Here is a 21,407-nt window from a genome sequence, read left to right on the forward strand (position 1 = left end):
TAGGTGGAGGACTGTGAAGAGGAGCAGGCGAAGGACTGGTGAAGAGGAGCAGGCGGAGGACTGGTGAAGAGGAGCAAGTGAAGGACTGGTGAAGAGGAGCAGGTGAAGGACTGGTGAAGAGGACCAGGCGGAGGACTGGTGAAGAGGAGCAGGTGGAGGACTGTGAAGAGGAGCAGGTGAAGGACTGGTGAAGAGGAGCAGGTGAAGGACTGGTGAAGAGGAGCAGGTGAAGGACTGGGGAAGACGAGAAGGACTGGTGAAGAGGAGCAGGCGGAGGACTGGTGAAGAGGAGCAGGTGGAGGACTGGTGAAGAGGAGCAGGTGGAGGACTGTGAAGAGGAGCAGGTGGAGGACTGGTGAAGAGGAGCAGGTGAAGGACTGGGGAAGACGAGAAGGACTGGTGAAGAGGAGCAGGTGAAGGACTGGTTAAGAGGAGCAGGTGGAGGACTGGTGAAGAGGAGCAGGCGAAGGACTGGTGAAGAGGAGCAGGTGGAGGACTGGTGAAGAGGAGTAGGTGGAGGACTGTGAAGAGGAGCAGGTGAAGGACTGGTGAAGAGGAGTAGGCGGAGGACTGGTGAAGAGGAGTAGGTGGAGGACTGTGAAGAGGAGCAGGCGAAGGACTGGTGAAGAGGAGCAGGTGGAGGATTGGTGAAGAGGAGCAGGCGAATGACTGATGAAGAGGAGCAGGTGGAGGGCTGGTAATAACAGGCAGATAGAATGGCAGAGAACCCACGGAGGAGCAGATGTTGGGAGCATCCAAGGTGGTCATGGGAGGAGTGGCCAGATTTTGCAGATCCAGTTAGGACGACAGCCCATGGAGTTGATGGAGAGAGAAGCCAAGGTTTGACATGGCAGATGACATCCGCGGGACGGCCGATGGAGACGATGTTAGTGGATCCCAGGGGCGCAGACAGAGACCTGATGGGCCTGAGTGACACCGCTGGCTCCGGAGACCAAGGCGAGGGTGCGGCGACGAGCGCTCGAGGTGTAACTGGAGCATCCGAGGACTGAGGCGGAGCCGGTGTGACAGAGGACACAGGTGCAGCCGGAGGGAGGGCGGAGCTCGCTGGAGCCAAAAAGGTGGTGAGTCAGAGCGCCGTGAATGGCTTGTAAGTCCGCAACGTAGGCATGGTGACGGCTGACGGAGTTGGAGCCGGAGGGACGAGGATCTCAGGTGGAGCCAAGGGTGGGAGGAGCGCAGGTAATAGCCGCTGGAGGTGCAGGTGAGGGATCCTTAAGCTGCGTTCACACTACAAGCAACAAAGCAACACGATACCATTCAATTCAATGGAGAGCGGGCGATTTCTGGTGACACAACAACGCTGAGATCTGTTCAACTTTATGCAAATGAAGAGCGACTTTCGGGAGCGACAACCAATAGAAGTGAAGTCAGTGGAGCGCACGTGATCCGTCACTCTTCAGTGCCGAGTCCGACCGAGGCAAGTTGAATGAGAAGCTCATTTTAGCAGTCAGAAACTGTCCTATAATTTATGATATGTCTCCATGTACATACAGTGGTATTCGCCGTGCTGAAATTCGAATGGTTTTGTCAACCCAGATAGACCAGCATTTGCCCGTTTGCTGCAGTTAAATAGCCGCGATGGCAAAGAGCACTCGCTGTTTCTCGTTTATCTTTAATATTGCGCATTTTACGTGATTCCATTTATACTTAGACTTTTCATTCCAAAATGTTTGTTTGTAGTGGCAAGAATTGTAGCGGCATTTGTTGTAACAACATGGAGTAACATCCGTGAATTAGGCGAAGTTAGTGAGTGCATGGCCTTAGGCTTGACAACGACACAAGGCGTCACGGGGGAAGGCGGAGGACTGCGGGAAACCAACTAAGGCAGGGCTGAGGGACTGGCTGAGATCTGTAGTAGAGGTGGGAGAGGGAAGCTGAACCCTATAGAAGATGAGCGGGCTGAACTGAAGAGAAGAAGCACCAACATGGATCTGGGAATCTGAAAGATCTGGAGAGATTCTGTATGGAGGAATGGTCTCTGGATCTCCAAACTCATCAGGCATTATAGGAGAAGACTCAGAGCTGTTATCTTAGCAAAAGGAGGTTGCAAAATGTATTTAATAAAAGGGGGAAAATAATTGTTCCCAATGTGTTTTGGAGAAAAACATTTATTTCATTCAGTATGTGATTTTTTTGGAATAAAATATCAAAAGGATAAACAATGCAAATTTATTTTTTACAGCCATCTTTGATCATATTTACCAAGGGGGCAAATAATTCTGACCAGCACTGTATATCTATGGAGTCAGAGTTAACGATAATCAGAAATTAAAAAATTAAAAATAAAAATAAAAACTGTGGTTCATAAATTGTAATCAATTTGCCACAAAAAAAAAACATGGAAACACAAGCCGCTGTTTCATTTCTCTTAATGCAGAAGGGAAATGACAATAAAACCACTTGACTTGACCACATAACCAGTGATATTACTACATATTTTTTGAATTGGTTTAATTATGATTATTTAATAAAATAACATCCCATGAATTTTACAATAACTGTTATGACAGATCATAAAATGAATCACTTTCTGAAGAGTCTATAATATCAGAGATAAAGATAATCAGGTTTCCCATCAACGTCTGAGAGTAAATGATTAACCTGTTAACCGTCATATATATTTTGAGCGTAGATCGATGTAAATAATTCATGAATACTTTGAAATATAGACCTAAGGTTGGTAGCAGTAATACTAATTATAATTATAATAATAACAATATAATAAAAATCAAAGCCATATGTCTAACCAAGTGATGTTCCAAATTCGTAGCTGATCACAAAAATTGAGCCCGCTAAAAGGTTTAAAGGGTTAGTTCACCCAAAAATGAAAATTCTGTCAGTAATTACTCACCCTCATGTTGTTCCAAACCCGTAAGACCTTTGTTCATATTCAGAACACAAATTATGATATTTTTGATGAAATCCGATGGCTCAGGAGAGGCTCCATTGACAGCTATTTAATTAACACTTTAAAGGCCCAGAAAGGTAGGAAAAACATTCTTAAAATAGTCCATGTGACTACAGTGGTTCAACATTGATTTTATGAAGCGACGAAAATTCTATTTGTGCGCAAAAAAACAAAATATTCACTTTATTCACTAATTTCTTTTCTTCTGTATCAGTCTCCGACGCGTGTTCACGAGTTGCTTGCGCGTGTTGATGGCGCAGGAGCTGGTGGTCTGACATATGACCTACAAACAGAGGAAGACGCACGCGAGATTGCGCATGCATCGTGGTGCTCTCGTGAGCACCTGATACTCTTCTGTATCAGAGACTGATAACTTAATAAAGTTGATATTTTGTTTTTTTGGCGCACAAAAAGTATTCTCGTCACTTCATAAAATCAAGGTTGAACCACTGTAGTCACATGGACTATTTTAACAACGTCTTTTTTACCTTTTTGGGCCTTCAAAGTGTTAATTAAATAGCTGTCAATGTAGCCCATCCTGAGCCATTGGATTTCATCAAAAATATATTCATTTGTGTTACGAAGATGAACGAAGGTCTTACGGGTTTGGAACGACATGAGGGTGAGTAATTACTGACAGAATTTTCATTTTTGGGTGAACTAACCCTTTAAAAGTACCATTTACATACGTCCAATTTCAAAATACAGGATGAATTTAGAGTGCTTAAGTGTCCCATTGATACCTAATTTATGATGATTAATAAAATATGTTATAGGAAAAATCTGTAGTACTCTCCATTATATTATATTATGTTATATTATATTATATTATATTATATTATATTATATTATATTATATTATATTATATTATATTATATTATATTATATAAAAAACTATGTTTCTGGAAGTACCCCACATGTGTGATAAGTTTATGGGTAATTCATAATAAAAAAGAAATGTATTATTAAAGACTACAATAAAAACTACAGAAGCCCTGAAACGCAACATAAAAAATAAAAAGAAATCCGTCAAAAAAAAAATTATAGTATTTCGAGATTAAAGTCGAAACATTTCGAGATTAAAGTCGAAACATTTCGAGATTAAAGTCGAAACATTTAGAGAATAAAGTCGAAATATTTCGAGAATAAAGTCTTCCGTAGAAGTTGTGTGTGTGCTTGCCGTTATTTCACATTGCCACACAGGCATTCATGCGTGTGCGTGTGTGTGTAAACTGGATCTACACAAAATAATAGCTTTTTACTTTTATCTTGGCTTTCAACAAAAGGAAAATCTACAGGCCTACCAACATTAGGCTATAGGACATTATATACTGCGCCGGAATAGACTTTAGCCTACAGGCGAACACACTTTTCAGGCTGGATCAAGATTTATGAATGAATGAATGCATTTATATAGCGCTTTCATATGTCTACTACACTTATATTTGTATTTATACACATATTTCATATGTAGGCCTACACTTAAAAGCGCTTTACAATCATTTCAGGGAATCTCTCCTCAACCACCACCAGTGCCTGTGGTTATTATATTTGAGGAAATAACGGGATCCGGCCAAATGATTGGATAGGATGCACTTAAAATGTATCCAGAACGTATTTACGGTGAAGAGGGAAACAGTGCGGTTACTGTTAATTGTTCTCGACCCAAATAGTGTTGCCTATTATAGACGAGCACGAAAACACGTCAAAAACACTGCCACATAAAGTTTCGACCAGATTGTGAACCTACTCCGGCGGAGTCTGTGTGCTCGTCTAGGCAACGGCATGGTAATGCATGTTGGTAGATTGGCACCTCGAATTTTCTTTTTGTTGAAAGCCCAGATAAAAGTAAAAAGCTACTAGTTTGTGTAGATCCATGTCCAAGGCAGTTCGACTTTTCCTCTTCCTTTTCCGAGGAAGCGCATTTCTTTACACAGACACACACACACACACACACACACACACACACAAAATTTCAGAATTGGAAACACGCCCTATGCACCAGTGGACGAGCGCCATTATGAGTGCACACACACGCAACTTCTACAGAAGACTGTATTGTGGTAATGTTTCGACTTTGTTCTCGAAATATTTCGACTTTATTCTCGGAATGTTTCGACTTTATTCTCGGAATGTTTCGACTTTATTCTCGGAATGTTTCGACTTTATTCTCGGAATGTTTCGACTTTATTCTCGGAATGTTTCGACTTTATTCTCGGAATGTTTCGACTTTATTCTCGGAATGTTTCGACTTTATTCTCGGAATGTTTCGACTTTATTCTCGAAATGTTTCGACTTTATTCTCGAAATGTTTCGACTTTATTCTCGAAATGTTTCGACTTTATTCTCGAAATGTTTCGACTTTATTCTCGAAATGTTTCGACTTTATTCTCGAAATGTTTCGACTTTAATCTCGAAATGTTTCGACTTTAATCTCGAAATGTTTCGACTTTAATCTCGAAATGTTTCGACTTTAATCTCGAAATGTTTCGACTTTAATCTTGAAATACTATAATTTGTTTTGTTTTTTTGTTTGTTTTTATGTTGCGTTTCAGGGCTTCCGTAAAAAAGAGTTATATGAATTTCTCTGAATCATGTCTGCTACCTCAATTCAGATTTACTTCATATTCAGGAACTCAAAACAGCAATACGTTGAATGGACAGCCTGAGGAATGTGTAAAAGCTCTCCAGCTCAACAAACAGTTTGCAGTTCTCATCAAATGAGCATGATGCCGGTAACATGGGTGTGTTCAGGATGCACCAGCAACCTTTACTCTCACCACAATACATTATCTATAAAATTGTCTTCAAGGCCAGGAAGTCAGCTCTAATGCAGTCAATAAAAGGCAAAAGCGCCATGTAATAAAGCATACTGAAAATTTGCATTTTATCCAACTGCCTCTCAATACTCAGCAGTTCAATAAACAGAAATGTTAGTCATTCGCACATCTACTTACAGAGTTGCAGTTAGAGAGAAATGCTTCATCCTGGTTCGTTTCTAGTGCTTTAACACATAACGTCAACATGAGCACCGTGCTTCTAACATACAATGTCAAAACATTTAGAGCTAAAATCCTGTTCTGAACAAAAGAAAAGCATATATTTTCTACATGTTCCTAATTGGATTGTATGACCTTGGCAAATATCCTGTGATAATAATCCCCTTTGATAATATTTGATTATTACTTCTGCTTTTCCATAATGAAGTGTCTAATAGAGCCTCTCTCACTAGATGCTGTAGTGTTTCATCAGTTCTAGACTGACAGCATGAATCTAAAAGTGTGCAGATGAGAGTCTTTCTCTACGGTCATTTTCAGCGATTCATTCCACATTCTCCCAGTTTATAAGCAGATTTAATGATTTTAACCACTGACTGAACTATCTTAATCTTAATCTCACTCTCTTATGTGTGTTAGTAAGCCTTTAACTAAATCTAGTTATATATTTATCAAAAATAAACATTTTCTGTTCCACAGAATTGCGGTGAGGAAATGATGGCAGAACCGTATCTGCTGTCTGACGTGGCAGGGACTGAGATTTACAGATAATACTTTATTTCATTTATGATAGGTTTGACTTGTAGATTTTGATACATCTATTCTAATTTATTTATTTATTTATGATAATGTATTTGTAGTTTTTTGTATATATGAAGTGCCATCTGAAATTTTCTTCTAGAATGATCATTTTTATAAAGCTTGTATATTTAAGTTAAGACATTTCACTTAAATGACAATTAATAGGCAATTTGCATTGCCATTTAAGTGAAATTATTGAACTTAAATATACGAGCTTGATAAAAATGATCATTCTAGAAGAACATTTCAGATGGCACAGAGGCTTTTGCATCTGAACTCTTCATATATATTGCTTGGTTTAGTCATGTTATTGGTGAGATATATTTTCTTTGTAATATGTGAACTTCTCTCTTCTGTTTGTTCTGTGCCGCATGACCAGGTGACCGTCGTGTGACTAACCGATTGCTGTTTGTTACTCACACCCTGATGATAGGACATTCAAACATTTGTCATTTGTCCTTAACAAAATAAATATCTTTATTGGGAAAATAATTACTTAGTTTCTGCATGTGCTAATAGGGGTCAAGTCTTGAAACAGGTTTGTGTTGCCTAACTTTGATGGCACGTATCTTCAGGAAATGTATGAAAAACAGTAGCCTAAATGCATTATTAAATACTGTAAATATTCCATTAGTCCTTTAATACATTATCAGCACTAATAATATAATAAAATTCAATATGTATAGCCCACATGGTGCAGTTAATATTACTAGGCTAACGTTACAGTAAATCCATGGTAAATGATGGGAGATTCTAGACGAAAAAGCCTTCTGGCTGTATCGTTGTGCAGAGTTTCTCCTGTTGGTCAGAGCTGTTTCATCTGCCTTTAAACTGGTTTAAATCACTGAGACAGTGTGTTCTTCGCTGAATTCAAGCACTTCTCACTGGATCTTGTGACTGAGACCGATCAGAGTAAACGCTCGCGCTGCGCTGCCGTTTGGACTTAGCCGAGCGGGTAAATGGTCCGTGTGGCGCGCGGTTCAAATGAGCGTTCCGCTTTTGGCGCATTTAACCTGTGCATTTAACATTATGCCGCCAGCGCATTTTCAGGGGGAAAAGGCAATGGTAGAACCAACGAATGAACGAGCATATCAATTTATGACGTGGCTAAATGAAATTTATGACCTTGTATGGAAAATCCGGACGTTTTTATGACTTTTTATGGCCTAAAATTCTTATTATTAAATTTAAGACGTTTTATGACTTTTTATGACTCCGCGGAAACCCTGAAACAAAGTCTTACCTTTCAAATTTGGTCATTTTTTAAAAGAAATTTAAACAATAAATACCGTTTTGTGGCTCTTTAATGTGTCGTGACAGATCGCTGTAGAGCAGGGTTCACCAATCTCGGTCCTGGAGGGCCGCTGTCCTGCAGAGTTTAGCTCCAACCAGCTCCAACACACCTGTTTGAAAGTTTCTAGTATGCCTAGTGAGACCTTGGGTGTTTCTCAATATGCGTTCTTCAGCGGTCTTGCGTCCTTGTGTTCTCGTTTTACGTCATCATAACCGTCGAAGTTCAGACCCAATTCTCAAGAACGCAAGTACAGAGGACGCATGAAAGAACCCGGATGTGTTCTTGATACCGAGGATGCATCGAATGCAGACTTGAGCTAGTACTCGCCTGGTGTCCCAGAAGTCATTGCGGCCGGTTCCGAGTTCGTTCTTCCAAGGAAGCTTGGCAAGACCGGTCTCCACGAGAACACAAGTCCGTTCTCTGCATTCTTGGAATTGAGAAACAGCACTTGATTAGCTGGTTCAGATGTGTTTAGAGCTAAACTCTGCAGGACAGCGGCCCTCCAGGACCGAGATTGGTGAACCCTGCTGTAGAGCATCAGTTAAAGCTGCTCGTGAACCGATCATCTCTTCCTTCTAGTTAATTTATAGCCTCAAATAAACATGAACAAACATAAGAAGGAATGTTGTTTTAACTATGGAAAGGCGTCAGTACACTCCGTTTTTCAAGTTCAAATCCTCCCATGTTAATCTACTAACTCTCCTGACTGCTTTGTCGGACAAAATGGCGGATGGCGAAGTATGATTGGTCAGATCACCTGTCAATCAAGCTCCCTGCGAAGGGTCAATTAGCTGAGGTAACGTGACTGCTAACAGACAACAGACAAACGGCTAATGATGACTAATGACCACAGCAGCGGGAATCCACCTGTCACTCAAAAGTGGACACGCCCTTAATTATGCAGAACTTTAAGGCTTAATATAATGTAAACGGATGAGTTATAAAAAAATTCACCCCCCTCACAGTTGTCATGAAGGGAAAAATAAGCTATTTAGACCAAAGCCACTTTTTGCACCAGGCTGTAAACGTGTTTTTTTCTGCTGTAAAGTTGGGTATTTTAACATGGGGGAGATGCAGATTTGACTCACTTCTGCACCCAGCCTCAAGCGGCCAGTCGATGAATTGCCGTTGAATTCACTTCCGTGTTGGTTTCAAGAGAGAGACAGGGAGGTTGCCGCTTGGTTTTAAAGGATACAATTATTGACTACAGACGGACTTTAAAGGTGCAACTCCTCTAAATAAGCAAGCAATAAGCAGAAATCAGAATTAAATGGCTGTTTTCAGTACTTCAATTAATTTATCTGCCGTTTATATGAGAGAAAGCATAAAAATAGCTATGACCTGACTGAAAACAGAATCCAATAATCTTGATAGGCTTGAGCTCACAGCTCTGCTGTTTACCCTGTTTAACCTTGGCTCTGCGTCCAGACAAAGACATTTAGCAGTCAGAGCAAAGTCCTTGTGTCCCAGCATGCTCAGCGTTAAAGACCTTCTCTGAAACATGCGATTCTAAGTGAGAAACAATTAACACATTTGGCATTAACAAGCATACACAGCCATGAATATGCAAACGAGTCCCCGCCTCGGGGTCCTAGTCCCCAGCTCGGACTGCTGTCATTGAGTAACTCTAGTAAACGCTGCACAATGGCAAGTGGAAATATCGGTTTAATTCAGCCATATACTGAATGTTTGAACCAGAAACTGTTTAAGAAGATGAAGAGGAAGAGCTAATCACACAGGGTCGTCTGCAAGTCGATAAATCAGAATGATAATGCATTTTATGTACCGCTCTCTACAAGGTCAGACACATTGCAGTAATTGCAATATGATTAGCCTCTGGCTTGACTATGTTCTCATACAGCTAATAATGTGTTGCTCATGTTATACAAACCACTTCCACTCGTCATTTCAGTTCTGGTGTTGACTTACGAATTTGCATGGTTTGTCTTGAAGCACATTAAAAACACCACATAGACATATAAACAACATTAAACGGGTGGTTGATTATGATTTGACTTTTCTAACTTTAGTTAGTGTGTAATGTTGCTGTTTGAGCATAAACAACATCTGCAAAGTTACAATGCTCAAAGTTCAGAGCAAAGGGAGATATTTGCCTTTAAAGAAATCACTTTTTAAGGACTACAACAAACGGCTGGTAGAGACTACACCACATTCCTCCCGGGTTAGTGACATCACCAACCCTAAAATTTACATAAACCCCGCCCCCGGAACACGATTTATAGATTATCAAGATGGAATATGCTAATCAATGACTAGAAGATAACTACACATCAGCTTAATAAATTCATTAACTAACCGTTCAGAAATGTCCTGTTTCTTCTACATGTTGTCACTTCTTCTCGAGTCTCTCCATCATTGTCTGACTCCGGTTTGAACATAAAAGGCTAAAAGTTTTTGAAATTTTCAGTGCATGTGTGTGTGAGGTAAAAGGACACAAGCTGTTGAAGCTCCGCCCCCTGTGCCGGGAGCAGCAGCTCATTTGCATTTAAAGGGACACACACAAAAACAGTGCGTTTTTGCTCACCCTCAAAAAGTGACAATTTTAACATGCTATATAAAAATATCTGAGCTAATATTTTGAGCTTAAATTTCACATACACACTCTGGGGACATCAAAGACTTATTTTACATCTTGTGAAAAGGGCATTATATCACCCCTTTAAAAACTTGATTTCCACCAACATTTAACAACATCCCTTAATAACAAGTTCTTAGGATTCGCATCTTAGTTAATGTTTCTACATAATTCTCATTTGAAATGTCATATGCAAATAATGCACCAGACAGATGTTCTCCCAACATTTTTAGATGTTTAAAATAATAACCGCTCCTACGCACCCAACTTAATGAAACTAAAGCTTTAGCATCAATCCCATCCCCAAATTGTGTAATTACACCTAACCCTATCACCTCTCTGGATCGCTCAAGCCTTCCATTCTGTTCTGCACACTTCCCATGTAAAAAACACAGATGTGCATTCAAGGTGCTTCTAATGAGCTCCACATGAGCTCCGGGAGCCCACGATCCACACACAACCTCTCAAACAATGGTGGTCTGTGTGGCAAACGGAGAGCACACAGAAAAAGGGGTGGTGGTAGGTTAGTGGTAAAGGCATGGGCTGGCAAATTTAGTCTGACAGGTAAGAGCACGGCCTCAGTATTATTAACCTAGCTGTATAATATTGATATCATGGTTTTGTGTGGAAAAACATCTCTTAATGTGCCCCTATTATGCTATTTTAAAGGCTCCTGATGTTGTTTTGGGGTCTCCTACAACAGATTTACATGGATCAAAGGTCAAAAAACAGTTTCATTTTCTCATTACATAAATTGCACAATACCACATTTTTCAATGATTCTCAAAGGACTCTGGATGAATCAGTCTCTCTAAATCCCTCCTTTGCGGTTAAGAGTCGATTCTTTCTTTTGGGATACAATAACTTTATTTATTGTGCACTTTTGACTTTGCAGAACGTTTACATTCACAAACAGCTATATTACACACTGCATGAAAGGGAATATTCATATTATCATATTATATGTTCTCAAATGTTGTGTTGACTAATGTTCTTTAGCACAAACACATTATCTACACATTGTTTTTCTGAAATGTTTTGGACGTTCATCTAACATTTTTTAAGTTACTACTTGTTTCAGAATGTTTAGAGGAGATTTAAAAAGTAATATTCCCAAAATGTTTTCAGAATGCTAATGTTAATATTCCTCAATTAAATAATTCATACACATTATAAAGGGGCGGGGCCTGGTTGAGTTAGTTAGTAGTGTGTTAAACTGGCGGTTATGGTAAGGGGCGGGAGAAACACACTCGAAGCGCTCGACCAATCACAACACACTGCTCCAGCTGACCAATCAGAGCACAGTGTGCTTTTCAGAAGGAGGGGCTTCATAGAGACAGGAACTAAACAGGGATGTGTTTCCCGTACAATGACGTAACTCGCTGCTTAAAGGACAATTCCGGTATTTAACACTTTGAGTCTATTTTGTAGTTTGTTTTGGATGAACAAGAGTGGTGGACAAAGAAATTTTGACAATGGTTCCTGTCGCGACTTTTTGACTATTTTAGAATTGCCCATGACCGCTTTAGAATGGGAGTCAATGGCCATGCACGAACATGTCCTTAAAACAACCCTTAACGTTCGTTTTCAAAACTGTGCAACTCACCGAGTGGTTAGTGGTGTTCGTTGATGATCAAAAACAAGTAGCGTAGCGAAATACAGTTTCTGTCGTGTTTTATTTGGCATTTTGTAAAATCCATTGATTTCCGTTGGAGGACTCATTGCTCGCTGATATTACTGCGCTACCGGAAACTGAAAGGGGGCTGTTTACATTTGATTGTAGTCTTTTAGGTCTTTTCGCTCGGTTCTCTGTGCTAGCGTGAGCAGAGCAACGGAAGTTGCGGAAGAGCGGAAGTTTATACGCGGTTGTGAGGTATCTGAAAAAATAGTTCCACTATAGAAAAATAAACGGATTGAAATCATACATTGCGCCGATATTTGTTTTTAATCATCAACGAACACCACTAACCACTCGGTGAGTAGCACAGTTTTGAAAACGAACGTTAAGGGTTGTTTTAAGGACATGTTCGTGCATGGCCATTGACTCCCATTCTAAAGCGGTCATGGGCAATTCTAAAATAGTCAAAAAGTCGCGACAGGAACCATTGTCAAAATTTCTTTGTCCACCACTCTTGTTCATCCAAAACAAACTACAAAATAGACTCAAAGTGTTAAATACCGGAATTGTCCTTTAACTACCACAGTACGATGCATCGTTGAAGAAATCAACTAGCTAGTCACGACTGTTTCCCGAAACCGTTGTGTCGCAAAGTGGTCGTTCAACCACGTTAGTTTATGACGTCACGCACGTGGTGGAGTAATAACTTCTTTTAATGAATCTGTTTGAGATCGAATTAACGCTAGATGTTTTGCTATAAATTACAGACATGACATCTGAGGACTATTTCTCATTTTTCTCAGTTATCTTGCTTTATTTCCAGATTCAATCACAGGCTCGTTCTTACACTAGAGCTCGTTCACACACGCGCACTCTTTAAAAATGACACTTTAAATCTCTTGACAAACTAAAAGACGTAAATGACATTTGTATGTATTCAATAAGAGACACAGGTTGTACTGAATGTCAGTTTGCTTATTTTGCTAAAGATAAGGATTTATTAAGTCCACATGTCATGCAAACTAGAAACTCTTCTTCTAACCACAGATCTGTCGTTCACACATACCCCTTTTCCACCAACAAGAACCGGGTGCTGGTTCAGAGCCAGAGCCAGAGCTGGTTCAGAGTTGGTTCGACTGACGAGCTTACTAAGAACCGGTTTGCCTTTCCACCGGCTAGAGAGCCACAACAGAGCCAGATCTTACGTCACTGTATACGTCTCATGTTGCCCAGCAACCGCTAGTGCGGTAGCGCCAAACACAAACACGCCAGGCTTGTTCGAGATGCATCGGCTTCTCGCAGATCGATCGCCGCATGACATCAAAGCACTGCGATAGCGATCTAAAAGCACAAGGAGTCGTATGCTCTCCAAACACTCCCGCAGCTCCGATCGCTCCGATGCATCTCGAACAAGCCATCAACAATAACGGACGTTGCAATACTATGGATGCTCATGGGTTTGCAAAAATACATCGGAATCCAACGCGTTCGTGCAGATCGCCGTAACTTACATAGACGGATATTATAATCGAGCTGCTATTAGCTCGACTAGCTGCTATTTAAAAATGGCGGTCACAAGTTTCTATTCGTCTTGTTGGTCACGGTAACCCCGCCCCCAGCCCCTGACGCAAGCGGTTCTTTCTTGGCTCCGTTCTAGACCCTGCAATGATTTGGTGCTACTTAAGAACCAGTTTTACTGGTTCGGAGCTGGTGCTTTGGCGGTGGAAAAACAAAGAACCGATTTGAAACTAGGCTCTGGCTCCGAACCAGCACCAGCTCTGCCTTGGTGGAAAAGGGGTAACACACAACTCTGAGATGCTGTTTGCGAATGTTTGTTAGAACGATGGTTTCGGGAAACACAGACTCGCTGAACTGCTGATAACGACAGAACTTGCAAACATAGTTGACTAACGATGCTTTTGGGAAACGCACCCCAGAGCGTTTCTGACAGACTGGGAAGATATTATATATATTATACGAGTAACGCCCTATTAACGTTCAAGTACTGATAGGTAGTTATCAGTAATTTTTTTTTTAATACCTCCCAGCTGACTACTAAGAGCTACTAAATACAGGTTTATAACTAATGTGAATAATGTATAGTTATTTATATATATATATATATATATATATATATATATATATATATATATATATATATATATATATATATATATATATATTAGGGCTGTCAAAGTTAGCGCGTTAATAACGCGTTAACGCAAAATCATATTAACGGCACTAATTTTTTTAACGTGCGATTAACGCAGCGCGTATTTTCTGTTTGACCCGTGGCCCAACCCCTAGTTGGAGAAATGGAGATACACAGTGTTGCTAACTTAGCGACATTGCAGACCCCTTTAGCGATTTTTTCCCTTCAACAAAGCGCCCAAACCTTATTTAGTTTCTGAGAATCTACCGGTACCGCCGGTACTGCTCTCTCAGCACGCGCGCGCGCGCACCTCTCTCTCTCTCTCGCTCGCTCTCTCTCTCTCTCTCTCTCTCTCTCTCTCTCTCTCTCTCTCTCTCTCTCTCTCTCTCTCTCTGCGTCTCGCGCGGAGGAGCAGCGCTTTAACTCAGTTAAGCACAGATATTATGTTGCTTCTCTATTTTTACAAGTAGGCTATAGCCGAAATCAGAGCACAGATATTGTCTTTATCTTATGTGAATTTGATTTCACCAGACGACGGCTCGATTATCAGAATTTTTGTGCAGATTAACTTAACATCTTGGAAGGGAGAGCTGGTTATGTCTTAATGGGTCGCGTTTCAGTCACCATTTCAAATTCATTCCGTTGTTTGACAACAGAAACAGTAAAATATACCAATGAAAACAGTTTTATTGAGAATTTAGCTTCATCAAAATGGGCACAGAGAGAGACAAACTACAATGTAATAGGCTAATAAATAATAAATGTACATTTAGCATTTTCAGAAGAGCTGCCCTGTCATGCAAAAATCTAAAACATGTTTGTATTAGTAAATTGCTCAGTGCAAAGAAAGAGAAGTAATGGGAACCTGCCATTTTTTTGTTCTTTCTACGTGTCTAATAGACATGAACAAGTTCTTTGAAAAACATCTGTGACCTTTGAAACATCTCATCCTTATGCTCTATATTGACTATGGTTTCAATAATAAACATACATTTGCATAAAGCATCTATATTTATCCATGCCCACGTTGATTAGAGTATTACAAACTTGAAAAGTATTAATTTAAGGTACATTTAGAACAATTAAAAAAATGTGCGATTAAATGCGATTAATCGCGAGTTAACTCATGACAATATGCGATTAATCGCGATTAAAAAAAATAATCGATTGACAGCCCTAATATATATATATATATTATTTTAAAATAAAAAAATGAAAAAAGTGATATAGCAAGTAAAAAAATGAATTAGCAATTTTTGTCATTTAGTCGCATCTGACTTGATTTTAACATGCCTTAAAGGGCCAGTTCATCCAACATTTACTCACTCTCAAGTTGTTCCAAACCTGTATGAGTTTCATTCTTACATTGATTAATGTTATGCTTACATTGACGTACACAGTTTTGTTTTGCTCGTGAAGAATCACAAGTTCTTCAAATGTCAAAAGTCTAGGCCTTTTTCCAAGCAAATAGTTCAATGCAACTTTTTCTCGTGGTTCTGCTGATAAAGGGCCAGGCTGTGCATGGTTTTGTGAGATTATCATGTGGCAGTTTAGGTTTTTCTCAGCACACAAATTTACCCAGAAGACGTGAGTGTGTGACAGTTCAATTTCCCTTTCTTCCCGTTTCTTAGTGAGAAGTTTTTCTTAGTTTTTCTTGACTAAAAGTCAGCTTTCTACGTCATATTAAGATATAGTTCTGGCAAAAATGAAAATTCTGTCATCAGTTACTCATAAGAAGATATTTTGAAGAATGTGGGTAACCAGAAAGTTGACAGTAGCCATTGACTTTCATAGTAATTTTTTTCTCCCAGACTATGGAAGTCAATAGCTACCGTCAACTTTCTGGTTATGAGTAACTGAACTGATGACAGAATTTTCATTTTTGGCAGAACTATATCTTTAATATGACGTAGAAAGCTGACTTTTAGTCAAGAAAAACTAAGAAAAACTTCTCACTAAGAAACGGGAAGAAAAGGAAATTGAACTGTCACACACTCACGTCTTCTGGGTAAATTTGTGTGCTGAGAAAAACCTAAACTGCCACATGATAATCTCACAAAACCATGCACAGCCTGGCCCTTTATCAGCAGAACCACAAGAAAAAGTTGCATTGAACTATTTTCTTGGAAAAAGGCCTAGACTTTTGACATTTGAAGAACTTGTGATTCTTCACGAGCAAAACAAAACTGTGCGCGTCAATGTAAGCATAACATTAAGTGAATGACTATTTGATAACTGTTTCAAATCTCTCAGTGTGTGTACTGTAAGTGTGTGATGGTCACAATGGTTAAGGTTATTAAGTTTTAAAGTAAGGCGTAGAACTGAAACTCTGTTCTCTTGTAAACATTTTTATCCAAATGACACTTTTGATCCGGTTTGCAAACATTACAACACTTTACAGAGACAGACGTCATCTGAGCAATAACAAGGATTTAGAAGCGTTCAAAGAAGGAGCCACCTCAAACATCCTGTCTCAAATCCTCTCTGCAAGTACATTAAACCGCCTTTAAGATGTTTCTTACACAAGGCTTCTTCCCTCTTGTGCAAGGTGTGATTGTGCAAGTGCAACGTCTAACATGAGCAAGTCAAAAAAATGCTTATTTAAACGTTTTGACAAGTGACATTTGTCTGCTATCCACCTTATTTTGCAACAGGACATAAACATTTTTTTTGTGAATGTGCGAGACTTCTAAATAATTAGCTGTAATAAGTAAATAACTGGAAGAATATCAAAGTGCAGTAAACGGTAAAACTATTTGTGCTACAAACAATGAGATGATGAATACAATACTGTAATTCATTAAAATAATATGATAAGAAATACCAGTTTGCAATATGGGACAGTTCACCCAAAAATTTAAATTAGCCCATGATTTACTCACGCTGAAGCCATCCTAGGTGTATATCTTATTTCAGATAAATACAATCAGAGTTATATATATTAAAAAAAAAAATGTCCTGGCTCTTCCCAGCTTTATAATGGAAGTCAATGGGAATATATTTTTTGGAAGTCCATCAAAGCGCATCCATACGTGATAAAAGTGCTCAACACGGCTCTCCGGGGGTTAATAAAGGCCTTCTGAATTTTTAGACCAACATTATTATTACTAACATTATTATAATGATAAATAATAATACTAATCAACTTCACATTTATAACTAAAAAAGAGTTACAAACCTTATACTTAAAATTTCCCTGACATATTTGCATTTCTGTCAAACAAGCCTGTTTGCAGATCACCATCTTTTACATTTGGCTTGCAAAATGCAAAAGATTAATTTTGACACTGGGCTCAATTTCAGCTGATTCACAGTTTGCATTAACAGCGGACTGGACACATTAAATAAAAGGAGTTTTGCAAAGAAGGAGTACACTGCTAAAAGCTGAAGCTGGTCTTCACTGGTCTCCCAGCCTGGTTTTAGAGAGGTTCTGGACACCTAGCTAAACCAGATGAACAGGAGTTACACCAGATGAACAGTTGCTTGGCCAGACTGGGAGAGTAGACCAGCATAACCCAGCTAAGACCAGAAAAACATCTTAGTATGATTTTTACTGGTCTGTTGGCTGGTTTTAAAGGGGTTTGAAGACTTTTTTTGCTGACAGGCCAGATAAAGACTGGCTTGGTCAGTCTGGTAGACCAACAAGACCAGTTAAAGGAGAACTCCTGTCAATTTTAACATTGAGCTCATTTTTTTGGTAAATTTAGAGTGCTGTCAGTACAGAGAACAACGACAAAAATCAGTGTTGCCTACACCGTGTTATCCTCTTTTTAAAATTTGCACCCTGTTGACTTCAATGGGGCAATATTTAAACCTGCTTTTAGCCTCTTAACATCCTTGATGTGTCATTACAAGTGCACAGGTCATGTGAGTGATTCCTTCAGAGTGAACACGGTGAATCTGACTGCAGTAGATGTGAAAGATATGAATAAAAATGATGTTAATTCAGCCAGCGCACATACCTGTATTTACATCCTGTTTTCGGTCGAAGTCCATAGTAGTCGATTGTCGAGTTCACGCGCATAGGTTTAGTACGTACGATCATGCGCCCGAACTCGACAATCGACTACTGTGGACTTCAACCGAAAACAGGAAGAAAATACAGGTATGTGCGCTGGCTGAATTAACATCATTTTTATTCATATCTTTCACATCTACTGCAGTCAGATTCACCGCGTGTTGACATGGCTGGGCACTTGTAATGACACATCAAGGATGTTAAGAGGCTAAAATCAGGTTTAAAACTTGCCCCATTGAAGTCAACAGGGTGCAAGTTTTAAAAAGAGGATAACAGGGTGTAGGCAACACCGATTTTTGTCGTTGTTCTCTGTATTGACAGCACTCCAAATTGACAAAAAAATGAGCTCAATGTTAAAATTGACCGGAGTTCTCCTTTAAGACCATCTTAAACCTGCAAGAGTAGAATACTGTTCCATCATTTATAACTACACAGGAACAAACGACTAACGCCCTATTAACATTCAAGTACTGATAGGTAGTTATCAGTAATATTTTTTTTAATACCTCCCAGCTGACCACTAAGAGCTACTAAATACAGGTTTATAACTAATGTGAATAATGTATAGTTAATTTTAAAGTGAAGATCATAGTAACCCACGAGCAATGACTCAAGTTACCAAATCCTTCAGAAGGAATTGCTAATGATTTGGATCAGTATTCTAAAATTAAAAGCATGATAACTCTTTGAAACATGAAAATGAAATGAAAACTCTATATAAATAAATAAATAGTCAATGTTAGCTTTTTTTTTTTTTTTTAAAGGTTTTGGATAGTGATGACACAAGTGTTCCTACATTCTTCTTCAGAGTTTCTTGTTAGTTAATAGTATTACTAGAGTGTTAATAGTACATTGCTCATTAGTTATGTAGTTTTTAATTATTGACGGAACAGTATTCTAAAGTGTTATCGATAAAAGCGTCAGGTAAAGAAAACCAACTAGACACAACTTTATCACCAACTAACGGATAGATATTGCATCATCAACTGGCAACAACGCCTTTAAAATGTTTTTACCCGATAAATCTTAGTTAAAAAAAGATATATAAGAGGTCTTTGATAATGTTACTCTGTAACATTGGAAACAATGTAACATTCTATGTTCTATGATAGTAACGTTCTATTTTGCACTGGAAACAATGTAACATTCTGATGTTGCTGACAGGCATTATGTCGAAAACAATGTTAAGAACTGCTCAAAAATCACGTATGTATTATTGTTGAGTTTCAACTCGAGGCCACAGATGTAGACTATGTCTCGAAACTTAGTGAACTGCCTACATAGACAGCATGTTCGGGTCTCATCAACATGGAGTATAAAGGCAGCGCAGGAGATTTTGAGACACAGCTCAAAGAGCTAAACTTACTGGATGAGACGTAAATCAACTTACCAGCATGCACGTATCTAGATATAGATACAAAACACAATGATAGTCCGTAAAGGGAAATTGGATTGTCCGGATAGTCCCCCTCTCCCCCCAGATCGAGATCGCTGTACAGTCACATCATACGGGGAAAGTTGAGATATTTAGTGCGCGCGCACGGCCGTCTTTGCTCTTCAAATGGGAAGCGCCGTTAGATGACTTCACTGATTTCAGCGTCACGTTGAAAAACCCGGAATGGAAACAGTCGCTTCGTTTGGCTCCCGACCACATTAAAATCTTTCGCTCGCTGTTTTCGGGAGGCTCCTTCAGTGGGGGTCACCATTCATCACTGTACTGCACAGACTGTACCCTACCCAGTACCCACTGAAGACTGTCCGCCGGCGCATGCGCATTCGCGAACGACTGGTGGATGGATGTGTGAGAAACTTCAGTCGTACATGTTTACTGGTAATATGGCAAGCCGTTTTAGCTTAGATTGTACCCAGCGTTACTCGTCGTAATTGCATTTTTACTAGTAAGAATTCAATTAGAGAGCTCTACAATTCAATTCTTACTAGTAGCAATTACAATTAGAGAGCTCTCTAATTCAATTATTACTAGTAAGAATTACAATTACAGAGCTCTCTAATTCAATTCTTACTAGTAAGAATTACAATTACAGAGCTCTCTAATTCAATTATTACTAGTAAGAATTACAATTACAGAGCTCTCTAATTCAATTCTTACTAGTAACAATTCCAATTAGAGAGCTCTACAAATGAATTTTTACTAGTCATATGTCTCCATTGACTTCCATTCATTTTTAATTACAGAGCTCTACAATTGAATTCTTACTAGTAAAAATGCAATTACGACGAGTAACACTGGGTACAATTTAAGCTAAAACGGCTTGCCATACTGGAAACTGTACTGGATATATCATTACATTTTCTGATGGACACGTTTGTTGTTTTATTAATAGTTTTGCTGCTTCATAGCTGACTGTAATAGTAGTTGATTTGGGGGAACTTACCCCGTTTTAAGGTCACAAAAGGTCAACGTGTTCAATGAACTTACAGATAGATAGATAGACAGACAGACAGACAGACAGACAGACAGACAGATAGATAGATAAGATAGCCTAACGCAAAAAAAGTGAGCCCTATAACAACCAAGTGACACAGATATTGTTAGTTCCTGCTGGTAAAACCACAACTAACATATTATCTACTGCAAAGTGCATACACTCTAAACAAAAAAGGGGAAATTATTCTGCAAATATGACAGAGCAATTTGAATTTTTTCCACCATTCACACACGTTAAACCAAGTTCACTGTTTAATGTTATTTTTTTAAATTAATAGCTCAATTCTTCCTTCGTTGCAACTAATCAATTTGGTATAATTTAGACACACAAGTAAAATGAGCTAAACAAAGTTCCAAAAGCAGTTACGTTTTCATCGTTAAAGGCCAAATATTAATATTAAAAACAGTAAGTTTGTTTTTATATGACAATAAGAGAGTTGAAGAGGGCTACGGAAAAGTTGTTTTAGTCCAAAAAACCTGATCTGTAAACATCATTAAAATAAGATAAATTACCTTAAAAAAAAAAAAGTTTAGAAAAGAAACAAAATATTATCATTATACTGTACATAACTAAAGGAATGTTCACATTTCCATTACTCACACAAATAAACAAATGCGATGAGAGAGGACTTACCGTGTTATGATATATGAACTACTCTATCAGCCTTCAAACCTTCAAACCTGAACAGAAGTGTGTGTTTAGGAAAATATTGATTTCTTTAGTTAATAATTTAATTGAGGTGAAAAACAAAAAATAAAGGAGATACTATCC

The 21,407-nt window shown here is 39.0% G+C and overlaps 1 protein-coding gene across 6 annotated transcripts in view; it reads right to left on the bottom strand.

Annotated features, from left to right (window-relative positions):
• The window catches only part of st3gal4 (ST3 beta-galactoside alpha-2,3-sialyltransferase 4), a 55,374-nt gene extending 34,061 nt beyond the window's left edge, over positions 1–21,313 (bottom strand). For 2 of the 6 annotated variants that reach the window (XM_079873393.1, XM_079873388.1), the window contains exon 1: positions 21,270–21,305. The gene's annotated coding sequence lies outside the window, so the exon portion shown is untranslated. Of the gene's footprint in view, positions 1–19,576; positions 19,947–21,269 lie in introns of those variants that run through there. The other 4 variants (XM_079873392.1, XM_079873387.1, XM_079873390.1 and 1 more) reach the window with 3 other exon arrangements.
• Between the last annotated feature and the right edge of the window lie 94 nt (positions 21,314–21,407).

This window comes from Squalius cephalus (genome assembly GCF_949319135.1).
Source record: "Squalius cephalus genome assembly, chromosome: 6".
NCBI classification, from domain to species: Eukaryota; Metazoa; Chordata; class Actinopteri; order Cypriniformes; family Leuciscidae; genus Squalius; species Squalius cephalus.